This window comes from Uranotaenia lowii, chromosome 1 (assembly GCF_029784155.1).
Source record: "Uranotaenia lowii strain MFRU-FL chromosome 1, ASM2978415v1, whole genome shotgun sequence".
NCBI classification, from domain to species: Eukaryota; Metazoa; Arthropoda; class Insecta; order Diptera; family Culicidae; genus Uranotaenia; species Uranotaenia lowii.
Window position 1 is genome coordinate 32,222,355 of NC_073691.1, and position 15,979 is coordinate 32,238,333.

The window sequence follows — 15,979 nt, forward strand, 5'->3', positions numbered from 1 at the left end:
ACCATCTCCACCCCGGCTGAGAAGATGGTTTGTACAAAATATTTCGATCCCGACCGATTTCACTCCAACCGTTTGGGCGCTCATTCAAGCAGTGCCATACACTATGCAAATCGATTTTACAGCGACAAAATTTCATCGAATTTCATCGCATTTGTACAAATGTTGTGTAGGCTGTGGCCCGCTTAAAACTTTATTTTTATATGAAGTGATCTGTTACTACTGTCGCTGAATCACCAAATCGAAGTTCTCGTCAACATTAGCGACGGCGACATCACTGACGATGAAATGTCGTCATTTATCAAATAAAGGGTGATACGGTCAAAATTTGGTCAAGGAAAAACGCGTGTAAATTGGTGAAATCGTTTATTTAAAAAAACTAATTAAATTTCTTTTTCAAGTTTAATTAGTATACAATTCAGGAAAAATATTCAGTTAGGCTTCCGCTTTTCCAAATCCGAATTGCCGGGCCTTACGCTCAACCCTTGCCATTAGATTTTGTACAGCCACCTTGTCCACCTTCTTCTGCTGCTCGTCCTGTGTAGTTTTTTTTTTATCTTCTTTAGTTCCGCTTGACAATAGCCCAGTATTTCTCAATTGGGCGGCGCTCTGACGTGTTGGGAGGGTTCTTGTCCTTGGGAACCACCTGCACGTTGTTGGCGGCGTACCACTCCATGGCCTTTTAACCGTAATGGCAAGATGCCAAATCCGGCCAAAACAGTACGGAACAACAGCGTTTCTTCAGGAAAGGCAGCAGACGTTTATTCAAACACTCTTTCACGTAAATTTCTTGGTTGACAGTCCCGGAAGCTATGAAAATGCTGCTTTTCAAGCCACAGGTACAGATGGCTTGCCAAACCAGATATTTCTTCGCGAACTTTGACAGTTTCATGTGCTTGAAAATATCTGCTACCTTTCCCCTCCTGTCCCGGAAGCTACTTGTAGTCGGCTTTGACGTAGGTTTCGTCGTCCATTACCACGCAATCAAACTTCGTCAGCATCGTCATGTACAGCCTCCGGGATCGCGCTTTGGCCGTCGTATGTTGTTTATCATCGCGGTTTGGAGTCACCACCTTCTTGTAAGTCGATAGTCCGGCTCGTTTTTTGGCTCGATGCACGGTTGTAGACGATACACCCAGCTTATTTGCGGCATCTTGGAGAGAGAGGTTAGGGTTTCGCGTGAAACTACCGGCAACTCTCTTTGTCGTCTCAGCAGCTTCCGGTTTTCGATTTCCCCCCGATCCAGACTTCCTGGCTGTCAACAAACATTCCCCAAACACTTTAATTACATTTGTAACGGTTGATTTGGCAACTTTTAGCGATTTTGTCAGCTTTGCATGCGAGTAGCTCGGATTTTCGAGATGCACGAGCAAAATTTTGGTACGCTGCTCTTCTTCCTTGGACGGCATTTTAACAACTGAAGAGTGAATTCCAAAATCAAAACACAACAACGCACAAAACGCACAAAAACGCAACATTCTACACACACATCTTCAAAATGAGGGGTGTTCAGGTTTTTAAATGCAAAATTGAAAGAAATACGTCAAGTTGATATTGACCAAATTTTGGATGGATTATAATTAAAATTTTCTTTATGAAATATTTCCATTTCTGAATGAAAGATTTAAATTCAATAGCACTGATATGCCAATTTTAAAAAAAAAAAAGTCGTACAAGCAGAACCGATTTTAACACATCTTTATAGATACTGAACAATGGTATTCATGTTTGCTTCATTACAAACTTAATGCAACACTTTTCTAAAATCTTCATCTTCCAGAAAAATATAGTAAAATTATAAACAAAGATGAAATAAAATTTGAAACACAAACGTATCCTTGTTTGAATCACAGAAAAAATTATGGTACACTACTATTGACACTTATATCTCAGGACATCAACCCTGCACTAGCTTTTGGTGACATTCAAAGCTTAAAAATGCACAAATTGCTCATCAATCTTTGTAGAAGCTTGTAGAATTTTAACAACATTTGCAATAATGAAATCTAATTTAAGCGTTTAACCCTCATCCGCATTAGATTTCATTACCCTAATCAGCACTAGGAGTGTCAATTTGACACTCCAAGCTAAAATCGTCATAACTCTTTTTATATATAACCGATTACAATGAAACTTATATCACTAGAAACCTTGTAATGACAGTAAAATATGTTTATAACTTTATATATAGCTAAAGCTTATAGTTTTCCCGTTATTCAGCACAAAAGAACTGCATATGAAAGCTGAAGTTAATGCCTACATCATGAAGACAAGAAATATTTTTTAAAATTTTTTTTAATGAAATGGTCACAAAAAGTTCAAAAAAGTGGTCTAAAAAACCTACTTTTCATTCGATTGCTAGTAAATACTGTTTTAACGATGGTAGAGTTTAAAAAAAAAATATGACTACAAAATCTATTAAAATTCCAACATTTTGCTGTCTTTAGATTTTTGATGCAACAAAAATTGAATTTACTGGAATTTTTCAAAGTTCACTACTTTGCGCGATTTTTTTACAAATTGAAATTTCATCTGTTTTTGTGGTCCACTGTCAGGTTGTACCAGGATTATCAGTGCTTTTACTTTGTTTGGACCAATCAAGAGTATATTCATTGGAAAGCACATTTAATCTACATTCTAGTGAGGTGCTACAATTCACGCTGTGAGATTTCACAAAAATATGAAAATTATAAACGTAAAATCATTCCTGAATTTCTAGAACTACAAGCACCTCGTCCAGCAAAACGTGTTTGTTTGCTCTCCGAGTAGGTACGGTGGGTGGTGATTCGGGCAGAGAGCGAAGCCGACAGACCAAGAAATGCACGACACGCATCGTTATTTCGTCTCTCGGCTTCGCTCTCTGCCCGAATAACCACCCACCGTACCTACTCGGAGAGCAAACAAACACGTTTTGCTGGACCGCTGCTTGTAGTTCTAGAAATTCAGGAATGATTTTACGTTTATAATTTTCATATTTTTGTGAAATCTCACAGCATGAATTGTAGCACCTCACTAGAATGTAGATTAAATGTGCTTTCCAATGAATATACTCTTGATTGGTCCAAACAAAGTAAAAGCACTGATAATCCTGGTACAACCTGACAGTGGACCACAAAAACAGATGAAATTTCAATTTGTAAAAAAATCGCGCAAAGTAGTGAACTTTGAAAAATTCCAGTAAATTCAATTTTTGTTGCATCAAAAATCTAAAGACAGCAAAATGTTGGAATTTCAATAGATTTTGTAGTCATATTTTTTTCAAAACTCTACCATCGCTCAAACAGTATTTACTAGCAATCGAATGAAAAGTAGGTTTTTTAGACCACTTTTTTGAACTTTTTGTGACCATTTCATTAAAAAAAAATTATAAAAAATATTTCTTGTCTTCATGATATAGGCATTAACTTCAGCTTTCATATGCAAAAGGCAAATATTTTTTTGGACGTGTAACATATGAACTACAGCAGTTTTCGTAAGGCATGTTTTTTCGGATTTTTTTTTCTTTCATGCTGAATAACGAGAAAACTTGTAACTTTAACTGTATCTAATGTTCGAAACATATTTTACTGACATTACAAGGTTTCTATTGATATAAGTTTTATATGAACTTCATAATAATTCAAACGAATTAAATAGATTTTACTTTTGGAGTGTCAAAATGACACTCTAAGTCGGAAAAGGGAGTTTTTTTGTCCAGGCTTCCAGGGTTCGTCCATAAATAAAGTAAAGATGTAATATTAAAGAACTTTTGAATTCATTTAGGGTCCCCGAAGAAATTTTTCTTTTTTGAAGCTTCTGAAAAAAGTTACAAGCATTCAAACTTGCAATAGTGTCAAAATGACACTCTAATGCGGATGAGGGTTAAAGCAGATAATTAGTTCTAAGTACAACAAAAACTGTCTTCTTACGACGAAAATCATTTTGCGATATTTTTTTTTATTTTACAAAGTATCTTAAACACAAAATTTACAATTCATTTTCTGCGAATTTATGTTTTTTCTCAAGAAAAAACTCTCTAGAGATCACTCCAATAATCCTGCTCCACAAGTGCAAGTGGGATGCCGCTAAAATTTCACCCAACATTTGACAGATCTTACGGGTTTTTTTTTCAAGGAGAGAAAGAATAACTTTTCGCTTCCATCGCCTATTACAAAATGAATAGACTCTGTTCAAGTACAAATGTTTCAATCGTTATGATTGACTTTTTCGGGCTTGTGATATAACTCAGTTGGCAAGTCAGTTGCTTCCTGAGCCGATATCCGTGAGTAAACATCGATCACAGTTGTACCGGATAAATTTTTCAATGACTGTTCGCCAACAGCGTCGTTGATATAAATCGCGAATGACATAAAGATGTTAAATAAGCCACAGAAGGAAAAGGGATGAATCATCCGCGAGGATGAAAATCCCGGAAAAAAGAAAACAACAACAATAAAGATGTTAAAACGACTATAACCGAAAATAAATCACCTTTTCCAGTAATTCAAATTTAATGAAACAGAAAAACCTAAATGTTCGCTAAGCTCTTTAATCTTTATCATAATTAGTTTTAGATACGTTAAAATCAAAAGCTCGTTGGGCTGAATAAAGCTTACATGATCAGTTCCGTTCAGCTTGTTATAGAATGAAAAGTTATATTCCAGTTTCCATATAACAAGGGAAAATTCTTTTGGAATATTTCCTGCAGTGAAGCAAAAATTAGACAGAAAATGGTTGAATTTTTGTTCTAAGTGTCATGACAGTGCAATCAGTGCTTTAACCATCTTTACCATTTTTTTTGCAACTGCCTCCCAAGGAATATTTAAAGGAGGTAGTGCCGAGGCAGCCTTGCTTTAGTATTAGTACCGCCTGTGACGTCACTGTTGCCAATAATCTGTGAATTTATATAGAAATTTTTCCTTTTTTATTTGCAATTACAAAAATTTGAAGATTTTTGCAACTTTGAAGGCACACAATTCTAGAAATATTATTGTTCTTCAAGACTGATACTAAAAAAGTTGAATGTAGTAGTTGTTTTGCTTTAATTCAGACGATTGAAGTTTCTGAGGTATCCTAACTCAAATTGACAAAACTTGATAATTAGTTCAAAATTCTGCTTATTTTTATATCCGAGAGTTAACTGGGTGGGACGTTCGGATGTGCTAGGATAGAAGATAGCTTGTTGATGGTTAAACACAAACTGAAGCTTTATTCGCCCTGCGCCGACCAGCGGCGCTTCTAAGAATAGGGTGACCATAACATCTCCATTCTTATGTTGAGAGTAACCTCGAGTAAACTTTTTTTTTATGTAATAAATTCAAGAGTGTTATACAATTACAAAATAAACTTCTAATTTTTTTTTCTTGAAAACTCATTCTTGTATAGTTGTTTTTCAAAATTCGAGAAAACTTGTCATTTAAAACAGAAAAAATCTGAATCTCTTTTGCAACGTTTAACGCGGCTCGAACGCCTCAAAGGATGAAAGAACCCTTGCTTTTTTAAACTATAATTTGAAGATTCCTGAGATAACCTGTTCTCTTCATGACGATCACAAACTCTCGGATCATTCGAGGAGACCTCTTCTGGAATAAATTCCCCTCCGCGAAAGATTCCCGAATCCGATGCGAAACCGTAAAAATCTCCATCCTCAGAGTCCTCATCGTCTTCAGCGTAGTTCTCCCTCCTTCTCTTCGTCGACCCAACTCCGCCAACGAGAAACACCCGCTTAGGAAAAGTACGACTTCCAACCGCTTTCAGTTGATTGCGGTGAGCCGTATACATCCGACCTTGGACCGATATCTGGAAGGTATTAAGAGAAACTCGTCTTACAAACTTTGCTTCAAGCCATCGTCTTATATCCGTTGAACGGAAATTTTTGTAATAAACTAAATCACCAGGGCGCAAACCATCAATCCAATCAAACTTTAAACGTTCCAAATTTGCACTATTTGTAACATTGTCAGAAACATCTGGAACATCCTTCGTCAAGTGATTTTTATTATTTATTTTAGGATTTGCTAAATCCAACAGCGTCTTTGGTTTAAAACTAAACAATTTTTCTGAAGGAAAACACCCTTTGTTACCAAAACATGTATTACGGTAACCAAACAAGAAGTACGACAATAAATCCTCAGTCGATAAACTTTTAAGATCTGGGTCCAACATAAACTTTTTTAAACCATCCTTGAGTACTCTCACCATTCGCTCCGCTTGCCCATTGCTAGATGGGTTGTAAGGTGGGCTTTTCATTACCTTGATGTTGTGCTTCTCAAAAAAACTGATAAGTTCCTTTGAATTGAAAGGTGGACCACCATCTTTTACTATAATATCAGGTAACCCAAATCTGGCAAAAACGTTAATAAACGACGATTTTACTTTCCTGACATCCGTTCCAAACTTCATGTAATCCACTTCCAACCACTTCGAGAAACTGTCAACAATGACAAGAAACATCTTTTTGTCTAAATAGAAAAAATCCGCATGTATACGAGAAAATGGTCTATTTGATGGAGCCCATCCTGGAACTTGTATCTTTTTAGGTGCAGCATTAATTTGACAGCAAATATTGCACATTTTCACGAAATTCTCTATATCGCTGTTCATACCAAACCAATAAACTGTTCTGCGAGCCAACTGTTTAATCTTTGTTATTCCAGAATGACTTTTATGTAACAAACTCAAGATCCGTTTTTGTAAACTTGCTGGGATAATAACGCGATCTTGGTAAACCAAACAACCCTCAATGTACTCTAAATTTTGTTGTTGAGCATACACATCCCTTAAGCAGCTATCTAGCTTTTCAGGCCACCCGTTCTTCATAAACTGAACTATCTGCTGTAGGAAATGGTCTCTTTTTGTTTCTTCAGCTATTAAAACGTAATCAATCGGAACCTCACCTGAAATATTTAAACTGTTTATAAACTCTTTTTGTAATGCCGAAGGTACTTTTTCTGGCAGAGGAAATCTTGAACAAAAGTCTGCATTTCCCATTTTTGATGACGGTCTATAGATGATGTCAAACTCGTAAATAGACAACTCCTGGACATATCTCTGCAATCGTGTTACGAATAAACTGTTCTTGCCTTCCTTTCCAAAAATTCCAATCAATGGCTTATGATCGGTATAAACCGTGAACTTTTGCCCAAACAGAAATTTGTGGAACTTCTTAATTGTACAAACTACAGCTAAAGCTTCTAGATGCAAAATTGGGTATGATTTCTGTGCATTTGTCAAACTGAAAGAGGTAAAACTTATTGGCCTCTCTTCTCCATTTATACTATGAGCAATCACGCCACCTAACCCATAGCTGCAAGCATCTGAAACCACTACAACCGGCTTTCTAGGATCGAAAAATTCTAGTAATTTTGATGAAACCAACGCTTTTTTGCAAGCTTCGAAAACTTCATTGCATCTTGAATCCCAAATAAACTTTTCGTCTTTTCTCAGCAAGCGATACAGACAGCTAAGGCGAGAAGATAGATCAGGTATGAACTTACCGTAATAGTTCAATAAACCTAGAAACGCCTTAAGCTCGGAAACATTACTCGGAATTTTGGCTTTTCGAATAGTTTCAACTTTTTCAGGACATGGCAATATTCCATCTTTCGTTAAAACATGACCTAAAAACGGTAAACTAGAAACAAAAAATTTACATTTCTGCAAGTTTACTTTTATGTTTGACTTCGAAAGGCGTTCCAAAACCTTATAAAGTTTCCCTTCACAGTCTTCTCTATCACTGCCTGTTATTAAAACGTCATCAATGTAAACATAAACTCCGCCAATTCCATTTAGAATCCTCTCCATGAACGACTGAAACAAAGCCGCTGCTGATGAAACACCTTGAGGAAGCCGGTTATAGGTAAACAAACCTCGAATTGTGTTAATAACCATTATTTTCTTTGATTTCTCTGACAAAAGCAACTGCGTATAAGCTCCTGCTAGGTCAAGAGAACAAAAAACTTTAGTTCCAGCTAATGAAGCAAAAATTTCTTGTGGCAAAGGCAACGGATAACAATTTGGAATTACAACTTTATTTATGGATACCTTGCAATCGATAACCATTCTGATACCTCCATCCTTTTTCACGACTGCTATGACCGGAGAAGCCCATTCACTTGCATCTATAGGAGTTATTACTCCATCCCTTTCTAAACTTTCCAAATGTTCAATTACTTTATCCTTTAAACGAAAAGGAACGTCGTAAGCTTTCTTGAAAATCGGGGAACAATTTGGTTTAAGCATTAAATCGGCTACAAAATTATCGATTGGTGTAGAAAGAGACTTGTCAAATATGTTAGCAAACTTACCGCGGATTTCCTTCAAGGTCTGGTCTGTAGAAACTGCTAATTGATTGATCCTTGATCCAAACGCATTACGCCAACCGTTGAAAAAGGTATCCAGCCAGTCTCGACCTAGGAGTGGGTCAAACAAACTGTCGCTTCGCAAAACTATAAAGTTGACCTTTTCTTTGATGTCATTCAGCTCCACGTAAACCACAATACGGCCTTCCACCTTCAAACGACTGCCATTAATAACAGCCAAACGAGTATTACTCTTTAGCAACGGAATACGCTCGAACTTCTCCTTGTAATCATTAAAACTAATGACCGAAACTGCCGCACCACAATCGATTTCCATTCGCAAGAACTTTCCTGAAACCAAAACATTTCGGAAGCATGGCTCATTCACTTTGTTGATTGAGGATATCATTAAACAGTCCATCTCTTTATCGGACTCCTGTTCATCCTCGGAAACGGACCGATTGAGGCGCCGACGGAGGCTTTTCTGATGCTCTGTGAGCTTTTGGATAGGCTCAGCAAACTTGACCTTTTTGGACTTGTTTTTCAGATCATAACAGAAATTGCGAACGTGGCCAGAGCGCTTGCAAAACGAGCAAAACAAGGTTCGTTGCTTCGGCGAATAACGTGGTCTGCGAGGCGAAAACGAGCGACTGCGGCTACGATTCCTAAATCCGGTTTTTGATTCACGATATCGATGTTTCTCGGAATCGTCACGCTTGCCCAAACGATTCAAAACGCTGGATCTGCTCGATTCTCCCGAAACAATCATAAGACGCTTCCCAGCCTGTTCCCGGTTCAAAATCATTGACTCAGCCTTTTCTAGACTCAAGTCCTCCACATCAAACAACAAATGCTGGAGTTCTTTACTATAAATTCCGCAAACAAGCTTATCCCTGACCGCTATGTTCTTAAACTCCCCAAAGTTGCACAGTTCGGCTTTCTGTTTGACGTCCAGGATGTAATCCTCCGCTGATTCTGTGGATCCTTTCTTCCTTTCATAAAACATAAACCTTTGTACCATGTCGTTCTGCACCTTGTCGAAACGCTTTTTCAAACTATCAGTAGTATCCTTGAACGAGACATCTTGCAGATCACGACCCGGGAACAGTAGCTTTAACTCGCTAAAAACATCCTTTCCACAGCTTGCCAGGAACGTAATCTTCTTCTCATTAGGGTCGGCCACCTTATGGTAAGAAAAGATCCACTCAAGTTGTTCTAAATATTGAGCAAACGAAATTCCACCAGGAATGTAAGGCTCAATTTGGCTCAACAGAGGCATACTTTATTGAAAACAAATGAAAAAAAAACACAAAAAAAAAAAAACAAATGTAAATATAAACCAAACTTCCTTCTCAAATATGCAAATACTCAAGCCAAATACAATGACTTAAACAAAATAATATTCAAACCGATGTTGGAAACTATTGTCAAACAAAAAACAGCGAAATCCAATTACAATTAACTTTATCTTTTTTTTCCAAATGCAGAGATGTGCATCGATCGTCAAAAACTGTAAATTAAAATTTCCAAACACATCAATAAGTTTATTTTTTTTTATTTGGTTCAATACTTTAAATAAAGCAAAAAAAACTTTTTTTTTCTTAAGCACCAAAAACATTCACAATTTAAAAAACGTTTGCATAAAAATATTTAAACAACATTCAAATTTAATTAAAATTTGAATATATATATTTTTTTAATTTTATTGAAAACAAATTATTTATTCTCTCCGTGTCTGCAGCTATGTTGCATCACCCATACGACATAAAACTTGTTTCGTTAGCAACTTTGTTGCGTTCAATTAAGTCGCACGACATCCACTGCGACACAACGCACTGTTGCATATACTCTTTTATTCAGCGCGATGCAACAGCCGCACAAACAAAATGGAGTTTCCTTTGCAAACTATCACTTGATTAAAATAACTTTCTCTAGTTATTTCCTTTTTATAAAACAAAAATCCTACTCAAGGAATATTTAAAGGAGGTAGTGCCGAGGCAGCCTTGCTTTAGTATTAGTACCGCCTGTGACGTCACTGTTGCCAATTATCTGTGAATTTATATGAATTTTTTTCAATTTTTGGTAGCAATCAAAAAAATTGAAGATTTTTTCAACTTTGAAGGCACACAATTCTAGAAATATTATTGTTCTTCAAGACTGATACTGAAAAAGTTGAATTTAGTAATAGTTTTGCTTTAATTTAGACGATTGAAGTTGCTGAGGTATCCTAACTCAAATTGACAAAACTTGATAATTAGTTCAAAATTTTGCTTATAAATGTTGAAATCAGTTAGGTTTGAACCGTTGATAAAATAAAATAACCAAAAATAGTATTTTTCGAGTCCAACCACAATCTTTTATTGGAATTTAGCAAACCAAAGTTGCAATGGTTTCATTGGGGTTAATTGTTCTAAATTAGAAATTCATATGGTACACCATGTTAGATTCAAATCATGACGATGAGGTGCACTGCCATAAACTACCAATCAGACCTTTTGAAAGGGGAAAATTATTATTTTTGCTCGTTTCACATAGAGCATGACTGTGCAATCAATAACAAATTCAAGAATAATACACACTGCAGTCTATTAAACACAAAGAAACCTCATAGCACAATCAACTAGTGGCCTTACAACATAATCCGAATCAAATTGGATTTTAATTTAGTTCTTTAATGTGTTTAACTTTGAAATTTGAGTTCTACCAGTATAAACCTTCGACAGCTTGGCAACAGTGACGTCACGAAAAAAAATCCAATATGGCTCTCGGCACTACCTTCTTTCAATATTCCTTGAACCCTACTTACGTTTTAAGCTGGTGAGCAAACCTTCGAGATGAAAAACAACAACGATAGTGGTGAGGCAGCCAAAAAAACCGATGCTGTCAGGTGCCAAACTACGCCTTCAATCAAAGCGAGAAAAAAAAACTCACAATCACCTCGAAACTTACAGTTGGAATGCCACCAACAAAAACTTTTTCCAAACGGTGAAACCGGAGAAACCAAACCAAATTAACCGTAGAAATGTATACGTTTTCCCGTCGCCACTTTTATATCCGAGAGTTAACTGGGTGGGACGTTCGGATGTGCTAGGATAGAAGATAGCTTGTTGATGGTTAAACACAAACTGAAGCTTTATTCACCCTGCGCCGACCAGCGGCGCTTCTAAGAATAGGGTGACCATAACACTTATAAATGTTGAAATCAGTAAGGTTTGAATCGTTGATAAAATAAAATAACCAAAAATAGTATTTTTCGAATCCAACCACAATCTCAATCAATTTATTTGAATTTAGTAAACCAAGGTTGCAATGGTTTTATTGGGGTTAATATTAGAGATGTACCGAATAGTGGTATTCGGCGAACGGCCGAATACCGAATATTGACCTTTTCAAGTATTCGGCCAAACGAATATTCGGCCGAATATTCGGCCGAACATTCGGCCGAATATTCGGTCGAATATTCTGTTGAGTTTTCAATAGAAATAGTTCTATTTCTACTGCTATTTCTAATAGAAATCTTCGATTTCTGCCATCTCAATGTGCCTCATGTTTTAGAGTCGATTATTTCCAACCAGATGTATCAGATCTTTTTTAAGAAGAGGTCTCTTTGATTTTCAAAATGTCACCATTAGCTGAAACGACATCAGATGACTTCTAGGACGTTTATCTTAAAAGAGATAGGATTCCAGTGAAACCTGGGACAAAACATGTCAAAACAGGAGATAAACTATTTGAATTTGCGTTTTTTTTTCAATTCGCACTAGATGAATGTCTAACTTTGCTAGATGTCATCAAAATAGTTACCGTAAAGAACAATGATCTTTAACCTTAAGCATTCAATACTTTCTACGACACGTATCCACACGGCCTTGTCTGAAAGATTTTTTTTTTAAACTTGTTAAAAAGGGAACATTTGAACAGAAACAATGCATTATTCTCACACATATAAGAGGAAAAAGAAATAAAATTACTTGAAATTTAAAGTTTTCATAGAATTATAACAGCAGTGTTCAAATCGTATCTAACGAATGAATTTAATCCAAAAAATCGTTTAGTAGCAAAAAATTTAAAATATTTAAAGAGATATTTGATTTTTAATTGATTTAGCAAAAAATCTGAATAAAGCCGGGTAAAATCCGAAAAGTTTAAAAAAGTATGTCAAATTTAACTTTTCTCAATTTTTTTATTTGGTTTATGGACAAGCCTTGATATATCAAGAAAAAATAGAATAAACGAAAATCGAAGTATGAAACTATCTACAGTGAAAAATACATGGATACATCTTAAATGATATACTGAAACCATAAGTTTTTGATGATTTTAAAGGTTTTTCAACATTACTTTTGTATATTGAAAAAAATATCCATCATCAGTTTAAAAATTTGAGAAATCTGTTTTTGAAAAAATTTTAAAACATAAATATTCGGCCTATTCGGCCTATTCGGCCGAATACCTGGCTAAACTATTCGGTGAGCCGAATATTCGGCTTAACGGTTTTTTGGTGGTATTCGGCGCCGAATATTCGGCCGACCGAATATTCGGTACATCTCTAGTTAATATTCTAAATTAGAAATTCATATGGTACACCATGTTAGATTCAAATCATGACGATGAGGTGCACTGCCATAAACTACCAATCAGACCTTTTGAAATGGGAAAATTATTATTTTTGCTCGTTTCACATAGAGCATGACTGTGCATTCAATAACAAATTCAAGAATAATACACACTGCAGTCTATTAAACACAAACAAACCTCATAGCACAATCAACTAGTAACCTTACAACATAATCCAAATCAAATTGGATTTTAATTTAGTTCTTTCATGTGTTTAACTTTGAAATTTTGGGTTCTACCAGTACAAACCTTCGACAGCTTGGCAACAGTGACCTTCTTTCAATATTCCTTAACTGCCTCCGGCTTGTGGTCGTATGCCGCAGTACGCAGACCCAATCATGTCTGCGGAGCGATGAAAATTTGTCGTTCCTAAGCGACCAAAATGCCTCTCAACCAGAGATTTGCTTTATGTAAAGTGTGAAAGAATTTAAATTTTGAGCAACAAAAATCCAATTCGTGAGAAGATCTACTTTGCATTCCATCATCAAATAAAGAAAACAAAAATTCTTCTCTCATTTCAATCTAGCCGCCATCATGCATGGCAGCTTTATCACAGTCATAGTCTGTCAAATTCCAAATTCCAATGGTAGCGAATGGTTTAACCAAAGGCTGAAAAAGGGTGTTAGAAACAATTCTTCAACTTAACCCATTGACTGCACTGACACTTCTTTAAACGCTGAAACATGGTTTCAGTTTATCTATATTCAGCTAGTAAGCTGAAACAGCAATAATGCTTTAGCTCAGCTTTTTTTCAGCAAATTACCGTTTTTAAGCATCCAAAATGTTTGTAGGTATGGGTGTAACATTTTACAAATGATAAAAGCAAATGCAAATTTAACATGGAAAGAGTTTTTTTTTTTCAAGGGAGTTTAACAACCAGGGTCATTCTTCCCTTGAGTGGAAAGAGTGTACAAGATTTAACTACTTAAAAAATTATGTCATGGTAAGACTAACCTACAGTGAGCGAACTAAGGATAGCAGCACTATGTGTTTTAGTTTTTAAAATATGAATGATTGAAAATTACGAAAATTTTCTTCCACAGTTTTTTCTGAATTGTTTAGCGGATAAATCAAGCATAAGTTTACTTTTTTTATACGTAGCAATTGGCGTTGAGGACCAAAAAATGTGAAAAAATGGTGCGAAATAAGAATAGCACCACTTGAGTTTTTCAACAAAAAAAAAAAAGATTATTTTTAGATATTTACTGTGTAAAAGTGAATAATATTTCTTCTACGAATTATTTGAATAGATAACTGCATTTTTAGGAGTTTTCCAGAATTCCAAAGGTTTTGAAAGATTTTAAAAGGGGGTTTTAAGAGATGTTCCTCTAGCGTTAAGCAATTTGATATTTGAACTGTAATTCTTTATCAAACTACTTACTTCCTTCATTAAAATGACGTGAAATGATGAAACAAATATTTGGGATTAATTTTGAATCAGAAAAAAAATAGGTTGGAAATCAAAAACCTTGATTTTGTTCAGTAAACCACACTTTTTCCAGTTTCAAGTCGTAGATGGCAGCACTATCTTGCAGTTAAAAATTAAGTCTCAATATTGAATTTACAGGTTTATTTAGGCCCATATTCATGATTTTGAGGTGTTTTTCCATCACAGTTTGTGGAAGTTCACACTGCAGAATGCTTTTCCGGATTTGCAAAAGAATCACCAACACAAGAATGTACAACCACCAAAATTCCTACCCATCTTAACTTCCCATTCAATTTCAAATCATACTTATAATACTGACCTTGATGCAATTCTATTTTTTTTTTTTTGGATTTAGTGATCTTAGAATTTCCAAAGCGTTCACACGGTACATGTATTTATTTCTTAACCAAAATGATCCAGCACTCCCTAAATAATCCCGGATATTCGAAAATGAATGAATTTGGTTCAATGGCAAGATAGTGTTGCCATCTATGACTTAAAACTAGAGGAATAGTGTTTGACTATTAAAACACATTAGTATTTTTGAATTCCAACCTGCTTTTTGGATTCAAACTCAGCTTTAAATCTATGTTACATCATTTTGCATCATACTTATGAATGTTAATGAAGAAATCAAGCAGTTTGATAAAGTTTATAGCTCAAATATCAAATTCCTTAACGCTAGAGGAGCTTCTCTTAAAACCCCCTTTTAATACCTTTCAAAACCTTTGGAATTATGGAAAACTCCTAAAAATGCAGTTATCTATTCAAATAATTCGTAGAAGCATTATTATTCACTTTTACACAGTAAATTTTTAAAAATAATCTTTTTTAAGTTGAAAAACTCAAGTGGTGCTATTCTTATTTCGCACCCTTTTTTCACATTTTTTGGTTCTCAACGCCAATTGCTACGTGCAAAAAAGTAAACTTATACTTGATTTATTTTCAATTATTCATATTTTAACAAGCAAAACACATAGTGGAGCTATTCTTATTTCGCTCACTGTATATACAGTACAGCCCTCAAAAATGCTAGAATCTGTCATTAAGGATCAAAAACACTTTGCTTGGCGTTAACATGATTGAACAATGTGCTTATTCATTCGCAGGCATGTAGATAAACATATCAAGAAACAATTACTCAATGTTCCACTTTCGTTCTCAATTGGAGAGAGGTGAGATCCAAATCGAGAGCATACATCAAAATTGTTTGCATCTAAGCGACTCAACAAATTCAGCAGATTCGTTTGAACAGATTTCTTCACTGTACGATCTAAATCAGAGTGACTCATCCGAATGAATCAATTTTTCACAGATTGTAAACAGTTTTGTTTATTGAAATTTTTACAACCCATTGATAACAACGGTACAAGGCACAATGACTTTGTTGAACGCCATCTTTCGGTTTTAATTTTTGTCGTCCAGCTCTTCCATTCAAATTTTCGAACAATAGGAAAAAGATTATTGAACAACTGGAAACCCGCAGGCTAGACCGTTTTGAGTGTTTTATGACCTTCATTCATGGGCTGCACGGTAGCAGACTTTTCCTTAACAGAATCGACTTCAGAATCACCGGAAAGGATGACAAGTTTTCCTCTATTCATTGTTTTTTTTCACTTTAGAATTGAATTAAAAATTCGCAGATGTTTCCATCTTA

The 15,979-nt window shown here is 35.4% G+C and overlaps 1 protein-coding gene across 1 annotated transcript in view; it reads left to right on the forward strand.

Annotated features, from left to right (window-relative positions):
• Window positions 1–15,979, forward strand: part of LOC129738752 (sodium-independent sulfate anion transporter-like) — a 53,443-nt gene that overhangs the window by 8,284 nt on the left and 29,180 nt on the right. The window lies entirely within an intron of this gene.